The 12,487-nt window shown below is 44.4% G+C and overlaps 1 long non-coding RNA gene across 5 annotated transcripts in view; it reads right to left on the reverse strand.

Annotated features, from left to right (window-relative positions):
- Positions 1-2,037: 2,037 nt before the first annotated feature.
- The window catches only part of LOC120908949, a 36,266-nt gene continuing 25,816 nt past the window's right edge, over positions 2,038-12,487 (reverse strand). For 4 of the 5 annotated variants that reach the window (XR_005741197.1, XR_005741195.1, XR_005741198.1 and 1 more), the window contains 9 exons: positions 12,106-12,171; positions 11,198-11,263; positions 10,381-10,446; positions 9,473-9,538; positions 8,656-8,721; positions 7,750-7,815; positions 6,933-6,998; positions 4,326-4,367; positions 2,038-2,299 (listed from right to left, as the gene is read on the reverse strand). This is a non-coding gene — a long non-coding RNA (uncharacterized LOC120908949). Of the gene's footprint in view, positions 2,300-4,325; positions 4,368-5,790; positions 5,824-6,932; positions 6,999-7,749; positions 7,816-8,655; positions 8,722-9,472; positions 9,539-10,380; positions 10,447-11,197; positions 11,264-12,105; positions 12,172-12,487 lie in introns of all 5 variants that reach the window. The other variant, XR_005741196.1, reaches the window with a different exon arrangement.

Genomic DNA, 12,487 nt, shown 5'->3' on the forward strand with positions numbered 1-12,487 from the left:
CAGCACATCAAAAATCGCTTTGCAAAGTCGCACTGTAAATCGCATAACTTTGGGGTCACAATAGTGGAATTCTAGCCTAATACAGTGATCAGTGCCAATAACATGCACAGTCATTGTACTAATGCCACTGGCTGGGAAGTGGTTAATATCCAGAGCGATCAAAGGGTTTAAGTTGTGCCTATGTGTAATGTGTGTGACATGTGCTTCTTTTACCAAGGATCTTGTCCCCCCTGCTTAGCAAGGGGAAAAAAAAAAAAAAAACGCAAGATCCCCTGTCAGTAAACAGAGCTCTGTATTGCTTACAATCACAGAGCTCCGTTTCGTGAATAAGCCCTCCTTTACATTGGAGCGACTTGACATGCAATTATACAGGTCAAATCGCATGGCACCCTATTGTCGGCAAGTGACATGAAAAAGTAGTTCCTGCTTTTGCCAATTTCAGGTGCGACTTGCATAGACATCTTTGCATGAAGCCGCACAGATGTCTTCAAATTTGGACTGACATGTGGCTTTGAAATCATGCGATTTCAGATGAAGTTGCATAATTTTAAAGCTACATTCAATGTAAACGAGGGCTCACTGAGCCGATCAGCAGGCGCAATAGACCAATCATTGGCGGAGACCTGCTTATTAGCTTGTACTGTGACAAAAATCACAGCACAGCTAGACCATCACATACTCAGTATGTGATCCAGCGCAGGAAGGCCGCTTTGCCGCTGTACATCTCGTGATGCAGAATTAGTAAGTGAGTGAGAAACTTATATAGCGCAACACATGCGAACTGAATCGCCTCTGGGCGCTTGGTATCCATTCCCTGGGCCCTCAGAAGAGATGGGTCTTGATCTTTCTCCTCAAGGCCAGGTGGTTTACCTCCAATTGGATGCTGGTTGGTAGAGTTGGTAAGCAGTTAATGTTACTCAACAGTTGCTTTTAAATCCACAGTCCAATCCTTCACATTCATCGAAAAGCTATCACTAAAAGATCTTTAAAGCAGTATTAAACTCAAAAACAAAATGTATTATATGGCAGCTTACCAATTCTTAGATGTACTGTACTAGTTTGCTTTTTTTAGGCTTTATTCTATTTTCATCTGGTGATCCAGCCAGTAAGTCTGTTTTTCAACAGGACTTGCTGTCCTGCAGATGAACCAATTAGAGTGCTTAGACAAACCATTTACCACTGATAGGGGGTGCTTACAATGATCAGCTTTTATTTATTCATGAAAACACATTTATCCCAAAATGAAAAAAAAATAAAAAAAAGGGTTACTGTAACTGCTCAAAAAAGTGTTAGTTTGGCTTCAATGTGTTGGTTTATTTAAATCTGCTAGTACAGCCAACACTCCCCTTCTGCCGATCCTGAATAATTTTCCAAACTACCAGAGGTAAGCGGGGGGAAAAGGAGGCAAAGCATAGGCCAGAGCAAAATCCCACGGGAAGGAGAGAGCATCCGTCTCCAAGGACCCCTTCTCTCTCTCTCTCTCTCTCTCCAGTGAGAACGCCGGCAGTTTTCTGTTGAGACTGGAGGCAAAAGGATCCACTGCAGGCCCCATCTTGGCACAACCTCCCGACACGTGCCTTGATGCAGCTCCCAACAGCTGGAACTGATGCTCACTCTGCTCAGATAGTCCTGCAGCGTATTTTCTGATCCCCTGATCAAAGTGACATTGATCTCTGCCCAGGACAGAATCTGTTGCGTTAGCGTTAGAAGCGACTCCAAACGAGTGCCCCCTTGCTTGTTCAGGTACGCCACCGTTGTGGCATTGCCTGAGAAAACCAATAGGTCTCTTGAACAGACCCTCTCTCGCAGTGCCAAGAGAGCTTTCCCCACAGCTAGTAGTTCCATGAAATTTGAGGAGCAACCAGGCTCCCTGAGAGTGCGCACCCCAGTCCCACAGACTGGCATCCAATCAAGTTATACATTTTTGCTCAGTTGTTTTTATAGTATTCAAATTGAATTACCATTTAATCCAAGTGCAAGCAAACTTCCCACCACAATAAGTTAAAACATAGTAAAGAAAAGAAAGGAAGACATTGCTTATGTTTATTCATTACAACATTTATTCTTCAGCCATGTACAATTGATTTTTACTCCATATTACAATGTTGGAGGATGGATCTTTAAGCGATCAGAAAGCAGTTACTGCCTAATGCAAATCACAGAAAAGGAAAATCAGGCAAAAAAAATAAAAAAGGGGATGAAGATGACGTCCTCAGTATGAGTGAAGTTCACCTTGGATTTTACTTGCATATGTACATGGCAGTATAGTCGAGCAGACGTGTTGAAATGGTGGCAGCAGCTAAAAAGTAAAAAAACAAAAGTATAGTATTAAAGACAAGACATTTTCAATCAGTCCTTCAAGTGAGTTTCATAACCAATTTGGAATTACCCCTTTTATATTTATTCCATTTTGCCATCAACATAACCTAGAAAAAAGGTAACCAGTCATATTTAAACTTTTTAAAGCATTACTCATTTGCTTAACCACTTCAATACCGGGGACTGTCACCCCTTCCTGCCCAAGACAATTCTCAGCTTTCAGCGCAGTCACACTTTGAATGACAATTGCGGTCATGCAACACTGTACCCAACTAAATGTTATCATTTTCTTCCCACAAATAGAGCTTTTTTGTGGTATTTAATAACCTCTGGGGTTTTTATTTTTTGCTAAACAAACTATAAAAAACGTTTTAGTTTGACCTAAAATGATGAGATGGAACCAACGGGCACCAATAAGCAGCACCGATGAGTTACTGCTGGGCACTGTGGTGGGTACTGGCAGACCTTATTATTGGGGCACTGCTGGGCATCAATTGGTATTGGAGCTGATAATCAATGTGCTGATTATCAGCACAAACCCCCCTCTGACAGGGAGACCCACTGATTGGCTCTCCCTATCAGCGCAAACCAAGGAATACCATTTACTGGCACTTCCTGCTTCGCGCAGTGATCAGCTGTGATTGGTCACAGCTGATCACGTGGTAAGAAGCCTCCAACAGAGGCTCCTTATCACGATCGGTGTGTGGGCGCGCACCGGGATGTTATCCTGATTGGATAACAGAACCACTAAAATACCCCATGTGCTGTCCCTGCTTTGTAATGTTTACCATACCCAACCTTGTCTGTACCGTGTGTGGTTCTTAATCATCAGTTGTGAATGCGATTTGAACAAAATGTAAAACCACCCTCCTGCATTGTATGTTAATTAAGGCTTGTGCGTGAGGACAGAGCTGTGACTCCAGAAATTTACACTCTGCCTTGACACCTTCTCCCTAGAAATATCTAAAATAGTGAGATTTTTTGAAATTTTTTGGTATGCTGTGTGAACAGCAAAAGTGGAAAAAGCGTTAAAGCAAAAAAGCCCTCCTAAAAACCTGGAGAGAATGTGTATTGCAACCAAAGTTCAAAAACAAATAGTTTCATAACGAATAATGTCAAGAGAGATTACAAAAAAGTTGCCACTTTGAAGCTCTGCACAGTCCTGGAGAATATAAATCAGCTTCTATTGGAAGCTTTGTGACCAGAATTTTGATATTTGACATGTTCCATTTGAAAAAAATAATTCAGAGGCTAAAACCACCAATGAAAATCTGAGTGATTTGAATATTACCCTTTCCAAGATTTAGCAGTTAAGTCGAATACAGCACTGTACCAAACCCAAGTTCTTGGACATCTTTAAGTGTAAAGGGTTAATGTGGATGAAAAAAAAAGGGAGTACAGTGCCAATATTGACTCAGTGCTTCAATAGTATGTTTTCACTGCTTCCAGCTATAGGATGCCCATGAATGAACTGCAGAAAGCTATTAAAAGGAGAAGTCCAGCCTGAGCTTTAGGCTGGGCTTCCCCTCTGGGTCACAGGGGTGAATCAGTCAGGGCAGCGCGTCATCACGACTTCCCAAGTAGGGATCCACCAGTCTCAGCGTATCATTGTGACGCAGAGACAGCCTCTCCTCGCCCCTCCACTGCTTAGCACTCCAATGAGCATGGAGGAGCAGAGGAAAGCATCTGACTGACAGTTGGCGGCTTTCCGATCTGAGAACTGAGCCAGCGGCGGGGTTCGTGGCTCGGTTCTCAGTGCACAGATGGCGGGGGACAGATGGAGCATTGGGTCTGATGCGCCATCCACCGAGGCAAGCATGAATCTAAAACACCTGAAAAACCCATACTTCTCTTTTAAAGTATCATTTAGAAAACAAATCCGAAACCGCCACAATTTTGTTAAGCTTATAAAAAAGGAGCATCATTTAAGGACAAATAAAACCAGCCCCCCGGCATAGATTTCCTGGAAAGCTTTGTAGAACAAAAGGTTACATATGGACGCTTACCAATGTCCAAACACCAGCAATGTCTTGCCAGAAGCCAGCCATCTGAAATGAGAGTACCATTAAAAACCACACAGGATAAGGGCCTTTAAGCCCCCTAAACATAATCAACTTCACTGTTTTAGACAAATCAGACATTTCAAAACCATTGCCATCTTGGCTGGGAAAGCTGGGCTCCTTGCTGGGAATGCTTTCCTGGCTGGGCTTCTGAAGCACCAACGGTATAAAAAAACAAAACAAAAAAAACATTACCATAGTTCTATATCAAGATTGATTCTAACTACTTAACAGCCAAACTGAGCAAAAATTTTTTTTTATATATATATATATATATATATATATATATAATTTTTATGTTCACACTAGAATGCAAAGGGTAATCACTGGCATTGAATACAAACCATGCTAGAGTGGGCTTCAATGACTTAAAAGGGAATAGTCTAAATATCCTCTAAACTGCCACAATGGGGCTAAAATGTCCTGAGAACACTTTCATAAGCATATTGATAAACAGCACTAAGTGATTTCACATTTTAATAATGTTTTGCAGAAATATGAATCCGTTAAACTGCCTTAGTGGAGCTTAACTGTTAAACCACTATATTTGTATAGGGTTTGATGAACGTTGCTATATGTGGACATTAATGACTAGTGGGAGTGGCATGTGTCAGACCTTTTCCCCTAAGGGGATAAGGATTCTAGTCCAATACCAAGAGTCTAACCCAAGAATAGGCATGCAAACCCCAGTCTAGCCCTAAGTGTTCAATGGCTCTAGTATGATGCCATCATACTCTAACCAATAAACAACTAAGTACTATTCCAAAAAACACCCTGTATTCCCAGGAAGAAAAGGATAATCAGTCAACGACAACCCTTCATTTCTATCTCAAGCTAGAATCAAGCTTCTAAACCAACTGCCAAGCTGAAATGAAGCAGAGAGCAAGTAGACTGAATCAGACCTAGCCCCGGCCTTCCTGGATGAGTGGGCACCCCTCTTCCATTCCAGTATGGACTGAGAATGACCCAGTCTTCAAGCGGTCTGCTAGAGAACAGACCAGCAACCGGCCCAGTTACCTGACCATAACACAAAACAGAAACTTCAGACTATCTTCAAACAGCAGACCCTTTGCGTCTAGAACCCCATATGGCTCTCCGTAGACTGCACCCCCCCCCCCCCCCCAAGAAGTCTGAGGAAAATCCCTTCTCCGCCATGACAAAGAATTCCTAGAAACCTGCAGGGTAAAACACATAATGTGGGTGAAAGAGGCCAACAGGGTCTAAAAAAAAATTTTGCAATGCCCCGCTCCATCAAAGCTCACAAAACCCAAGAGCCAACTTCTCCGCTAGAGACTTCCACTGAACCAGAACTGGTCTTCAACCCCAAAGTGTTTTATGTAGGTACAGAACATCCAATGCTGCAACACAAGAAAAATGGATTCCATCTTGCTTGGCTAGTTCATTGCCTCACCTTGCTTGGAGAGGTCATGGTTTCCAACTAATCCTAGAAATAAAAACCAACATTTAAGCCCCATGCACACCATCAGATTTTCTTTAGATTTTTGCCTTGAGATTTACCAAAACCATAAAATATGCAGGCATGCCCTTGTACTACATGGTTTTGGTAAATCTGAAGACAAAAATCTGTGTGTATGGGGCTTTACAATGGCATCATGCCCAAGGTTGAGGTAAAAAAATACAAAAATTTAAAAAACAGGTCATTGAGAGGCTCTCACTGCCAACCTAAAATGTTTCACTGGCTCTTATGCGCGACACCTGGCTTCATGTGTTCCAGGTCACCCCTATGTGGGCAGATCATGATATGTCCAGAAGAGAACACACACAGCGCTCTGAATTGGGAATGAGCTCAGGCATGTTTAGACAGTAGTCAAAACCCACCTGCGCCATCTCAAATGAAAGCTGTCAAAATGGACAGCCAAAGGTGGCGGAGGCATACCCACCCGGCAGCATCAAGTATGCAAGGGGTGTGCATACACATACAACTATGGAACAGGAATTCCTCTGATGCTTACAATTAGCTATTCACTTTGATAGCTTCCCAATGGGATACCTTGGGTAGGCTCGGGCTAGCGTTCAACCCCGTCTGAGCGTAGGTCTGTTCCAAATAAGTTCCAGGAATTCCCTGATGACCTCATATGTACACTAAAATGCAAGAAAGAAAAAAAAAAAAAAAAAAAGCCCTTTAAGAGCATTGGGCAGAAGTGAAGTTTTGACTTTGCTTCCGCCCTGAAGTGATATGGAGACGGGTGGGGACCATCTTCCACACACTTGCCTCCATACCCAGGCAGGGAACAGACCTGATTTCCTCCACCTCACCGACGGCTCCAGTAAATGGCAGGGGGCCCCTTTCCTGCCGCCGATAAAAGTGATCTTGCGGCGTATCTAGCGCAGAGACCACTTTTATCTGAAAGAGAACCACCTGCTGAAGAGGATACTGGTGTTATGGTAGCAAGCTGCTACAGCCATATTCCTCTTCAAAGTACCGACGTATTCCTGCGGCAGGTGGTCGTAAGTGGTTAATACACAGTCAAAAAACACATTTCACTTAAAATGTCCCACACATTACACCATAATACCAAATTTGATACATACATCAAAGAACTCCTCTGTTCAGTCTCCAATAGTGTTGCCATAGTTCAGCCTTGGTCACCTCACCTGCTACAATATAAAAACATAGGCATTAACACCCCATAAAAACACCCCATAATAAAGAACCGAAACCGACAGTGCTGCCAATGTGGAACTGACACGTTCGTGCTAGAGCCTTTTCCCCCCTAAAGGAGATAAGGACACGACCAATGCCAAAAGTCTAACCCAAGACAGAGTGAAGACCCAGTCTGGCCCCATGTTCAAATCGCTCTAACATGGTGTGCCCCCATATTCTGAGACTAAGAAACCAAGTTCCATTCCAAAGTCACACTCTGTCCTAGGGAAAAAAAGGATGAGTCCCCAAAGGCAGTTCGTCATGGCCATCTTGAGATGTGATCATTTCTCAGGCCAGACCCCCTACTGCCATATGAACAGGGGAGGCAACCGACCACATCCAAGAGTGGGCACACCTCTTACATCCATGAAAGGATCGGGAGTACCAGTTACCAAGAACCCTGGCTACACAACAGCAAGCAACCTGGTAGAGTCCTGACTACAAATCGCAACAGTCACTCAGCACACCCTCCAAAAACCACATACCCTCTTCTTCCAGAGTGCTCGATGCATCAAAGCTCTCTGTAGACTTTCCAGTAGCGATAAGAGTGCAGCAAGTCCCAGCACTGCCCTTCCATCTTGTGGCAGAAAGAACTTCACCGCAGATTTTCAGGCTGCCCTGACCACTTAACAACTCCCAGACCACATAACCTGGGGACCACATAACCTGGGGACCGCGAAGGCAGCGTGCTCTACGGGAACCTACATTTTGTTGAAGATGCAGAGCCACAAAAGGATTCCACGTCGCTTTCAGCTTACTCCACAGTAGTAACTAAAAAAAAAAAAAAAAATATTGCATCATTCCCACTGAAATCTATATACATTATATTTTTATCATCTCAAAAGCTTTGCCATACACATTACCATGATCATTTTGGGACCTAGCACCGCAGACCTACTGAAAATGTTGGCTTCCTAGATTTTGCCATCACAAAAAAAAGGTGGCGGAGGCATACCCACCCGGCAGCATCAAGTATGCAAGGGGTGTGCATACACATACAACTATGGAACAGGAATTCCTCTGATGCTTACAATTAGCTATTCACTTTGATAGCTTCCCAATGGGATACCTTGGGTAGGCTCGGGCTAGCGTTCAACCCCGTCTGAGCGTAGGTCTGTTCCAAATAAGTTCCAGGAATTCCCTGATGACCTCATATGTACACTAAAATGCAAGAAAGAAAAAAAAAAAAAAAAAAAGCCCTTTAAGAGCATTGGGCAGAAGTGAAGTTTTGACTTTGCTTCCGCCCTGAAGTGATATGGAGACGGGTGGGGACCATCTTCCACACACTTGCCTCCATACCCAGGCAGGGAACAGACCTGATTTCCTCCACCTCACCGACGGCTCCAGTAAATGGCAGGGGGCCCCTTTCCTGCCGCCGATAAAAGTGATCTTGCGGCGTATCTAGCGCAGAGACCACTTTTATCTGAAAGAAAACCACCTGCTGAAGAGGATACTGGTGTTATGGTAGCAAGCTGCTACAGCCATATTCCTCTTCAAAGTACCGACGTATTCCTGCGGCAGGTGGTCGTAAGTGGTTAATACACAGTCAAAAAACACATTTCACTTAAAATGTCCCACACATTACACCATAATACCAAATTTGATACATACATCAAAGAACTCCTCTGTTCAGTCTCCAATAGTGTTGCCATAGTTCAGCCTTGGTCACCTCACCTGCTACAATATAAAAACATAGGCATTAACACCCCATAAAAACACCCCATAATAAAGAACCGAAACCGACAGTGCTGCCAATGTGGAACTGACACGTTCGTGCTAGAGCCTTTTCCCCCCTAAAGGAGATAAGGACACGACCAATGCCAAAAGTCTAACCCAAGACAGAGTGAAGACCCAGTCTGGCCCCATGTTCAAATCGCTCTAACATGGTGTGCCCCCATATTCTGAGACTAAGAAACCAAGTTCCATTCCAAAGTCACACTCTGTCCTAGGGAAAAAAAGGATGAGTCCCCAAAGGCAGTTCGTCATGGCCATCTTGAGATGTGATCATTTCTCAGGCCAGACCCCCTACTGCCATATGAACAGGGGAGGCAACCGACCACATCCAAGAGTGGGCACACCTCTTACATCCATGAAAGGATCGGGAGTACCAGTTACCAAGAACCCTGGCTACACAACAGCAAGCAACCTGGTAGAGTCCTGACTACAAATCGCAACAGTCACTCAGCACACCCTCCAAAAACCACATACCCTCTTCTTCCAGAGTGCTCGATGCATCAAAGCTCTCTGTAGACTTTCCAGTAGCGATAAGAGTGCAGCAAGTCCCAGCACTGCCCTTCCATCTTGTGGCAGAAAGAACTTCACCGCAGATTTTCAGGCTGCCCTGACCACTTAACAACTCCCAGACCACATAACCTGGGGACCACATAACCTGGGGACCGCGAAGGCAGCGTGCTCTACGGGAACCTACATTTTGTTGAAGATGCAGAGCCACAAAAGGATTCCACGTCGCTTTCAGCTTACTCCACAGTAGTAACTAAAAAAAAAAAAAAAAATATTGCATCATTCCCACTGAAATCTATATACATTATATTTTTATCATCTCAAAAGCTTTGCCATACACATTACCATGATCATTTTGGGACCTAGCACCGCAGACCTACTGAAAATGTTGGCTTCCTAGATTTTGCCATCACAAAAAAAAGGTGGCGGAGGCATACCCACCCGGCAGCATCAAGTATGCAAGGGGTGTGCATACACATACAACTATGGAACAGGAATTCCTCTGATGCTTACAATTAGCTATTCACTTTGATAGCTTCCCAATGGGATACCTTGGGTAGGCTCGGGCTAGCGTTCAACCCCGTCTGAGCGTAGGTCTGTTCCAAATAAGTTCCAGGAATTCCCTGATGACCTCATATTTACACTAAAATGCAAGAAAGAAAAAAAAAAAAAAAAAAAAAGCCCTTTAAGAGCATTGGGCAGAAGTGAAGTTTTGACTTTGCTTCCGCCCTGAAGTGATATGGAGACGGGTGGGGACCATCTTCCACACACTTGCCTCCATACCCAGGCAGGGAACAGACCTGATTTCCTCCACCTCACCGACGGCTCCAGTAAATGGCAGGGGGCCCCTTTCCTGCCGCCGATAAAAGTGATCTTGCGGCGTATCTAGCGCAGAGACCACTTTTATCTGAAAGAGAACCACCTGCTGAAGAGGATACTGGTGTTATGGTAGCAAGCTGCTACAGCCATATTCCTCTTCAAAGTACCGACGTATTCCTGCGGCAGGTGGTCGTAAGTGGTTAATACACAGTCAAAAAACACATTTCACTTAAAATGTCCCACACATTACACCATAATACCAAATTTGATACATACATCAAAGAACTCCTCTGTTCAGTCTCCAATAGTGTTGCCATAGTTCAGCCTTGGTCACCTCACCTGCTACAATATAAAAACATAGGCATTAACACCCCATAAAAACACCCCATAATAAAGAACCGAAACCGACAGTGCTGCCAATGTGGAACTGACACGTTCGTGCTAGAGCCTTTTCCCCCCTAAAGGAGATAAGGACACGACCAATGCCAAAAGTCTAACCCAAGACAGAGTGAAGACCCAGTCTGGCCCCATGTTCAAATCGCTCTAACATGGTGTGCCCCCATATTCTGAGACTAAGAAACCAAGTTCCATTCCAAAGTCACACTCTGTCCTAGGGAAAAAAAGGATGAGTCCCCAAAGGCAGTTCGTCATGGCCATCTTGAGATGTGATCATTTCTCAGGCCAGACCCCCTACTGCCATATGAACAGGGGAGGCAACCGACCACATCCAAGAGTGGGCACACCTCTTACATCCATGAAAGGATCGGGAGTACCAGTTACCAAGAACCCTGGCTACACAACAGCAAGCAACCTGGTAGAGTCCTGACTACAAATCGCAACAGTCACTCAGCACACCCTCCAAAAACCACATACCCTCTTCTTCCAGAGTGCTCGATGCATCAAAGCTCTCTGTAGACTTTCCAGTAGCGATAAGAGTGCAGCAAGTCCCAGCACTGCCCTTCCATCTTGTGGCAGAAAGAACTTCACCGCAGATTTTCAGGCTGCCCTGACCACTTAACAACTCCCAGACCACATAACCTGGGGACCACATAACCTGGGGACCGCGAAGGCAGCGTGCTCTACGGGAACCTACATTTTGTTGAAGATGCAGAGCCACAAAAGGATTCCACGTCGCTTTCAGCTTACTCCACAGTAGTAACTAAAAAAAAAAAAAAAAATATTGCATCATTCCCACTGAAATCTATATACATTATATTTTTATCATCTCAAAAGCTTTGCCATACACATTACCATGATCATTTTGGGACCTAGCACCGCAGACCTACTGAAAATGTTGGCTTCCTAGATTTTGCCATCACAAAAAAAAGGTGGCGGAGGCATACCCACCCGGCAGCATCAAGTATGCAAGGGGTGTGCATACACATACAACTATGGAACAGGAATTCCTCTGATGCTTACAATTAGCTATTCACTTTGATAGCTTCCCAATGGGATACCTTGGGTAGGCTCGGGCTAGCGTTCAACCCCGTCTGAGCGTAGGTCTGTTCCAAATAAGTTCCAGGAATTCCCTGATGACCTCATATGTACACTAAAATGCAAGAAAGAAAAAAAAAAAAAAAAAAAAAGCCCTTTAAGAGCATTGGGCAGAAGTGAAGTTTTGACTTTGCTTCCGCCCTGAAGTGATATGGAGACGGGTGGGGACCATCTTCCACACACTTGCCTCCATACCCAGGCAGGGAACAGACCTGATTTCCTCCACCTCACCGACGGCTCCAGTAAATGGCAGGGGGCCCCTTTCCTGCCGCCGATAAAAGTGATCTTGCGGCGTATCTAGCGCAGAGACCACTTTTATCTGAAAGAGAACCACCTGCTGAAGAGGATACTGGTGTTATGGTAGCAAGCTGCTACAGCCATATTCCTCTTCAAAGTACCGACGTATTCCTGCGGCAGGTGGTCGTAAGTGGTTAATACACAGTCAAAAAACACATTTCACTTAAAATGTCCCACACATTACACCATAATACCAAATTTGATACATACATCAAAGAACTCCTCTGTTCAGTCTCCAATAGTGTTGCCATAGTTCAGCCTTGGTCACCTCACCTGCTACAATATAAAAACATAGGCATTAACACCCCATAAAAACACCCCATAATAAAGAACCGAAACCGACAGTGCTGCCAATGTGGAACTGACACGTTCGTGCTAGAGCCTTTTCCCCCCTAAAGGAGATAAGGACACGACCAATGCCAAAAGTCTAACCCAAGACAGAGTGAAGACCCAGTCTGGCCCCATGTTCAAATCGCTCTAACATGGTGTGCCCCCATATTCTGAGACTAAGAAACCAAGTTCCATTCCAAAGTCACACTCTGTCCTAGGGAAAAAAAGGATGAGTCCCCAAAGGCAGTTCGTCATGGCCATC

The sequence above is a fragment of the Rana temporaria genome, chromosome 8 (genome assembly GCF_905171775.1).
Source record: "Rana temporaria chromosome 8, aRanTem1.1, whole genome shotgun sequence".
Taxonomy (NCBI): domain Eukaryota; kingdom Metazoa; phylum Chordata; class Amphibia; order Anura; family Ranidae; genus Rana; species Rana temporaria.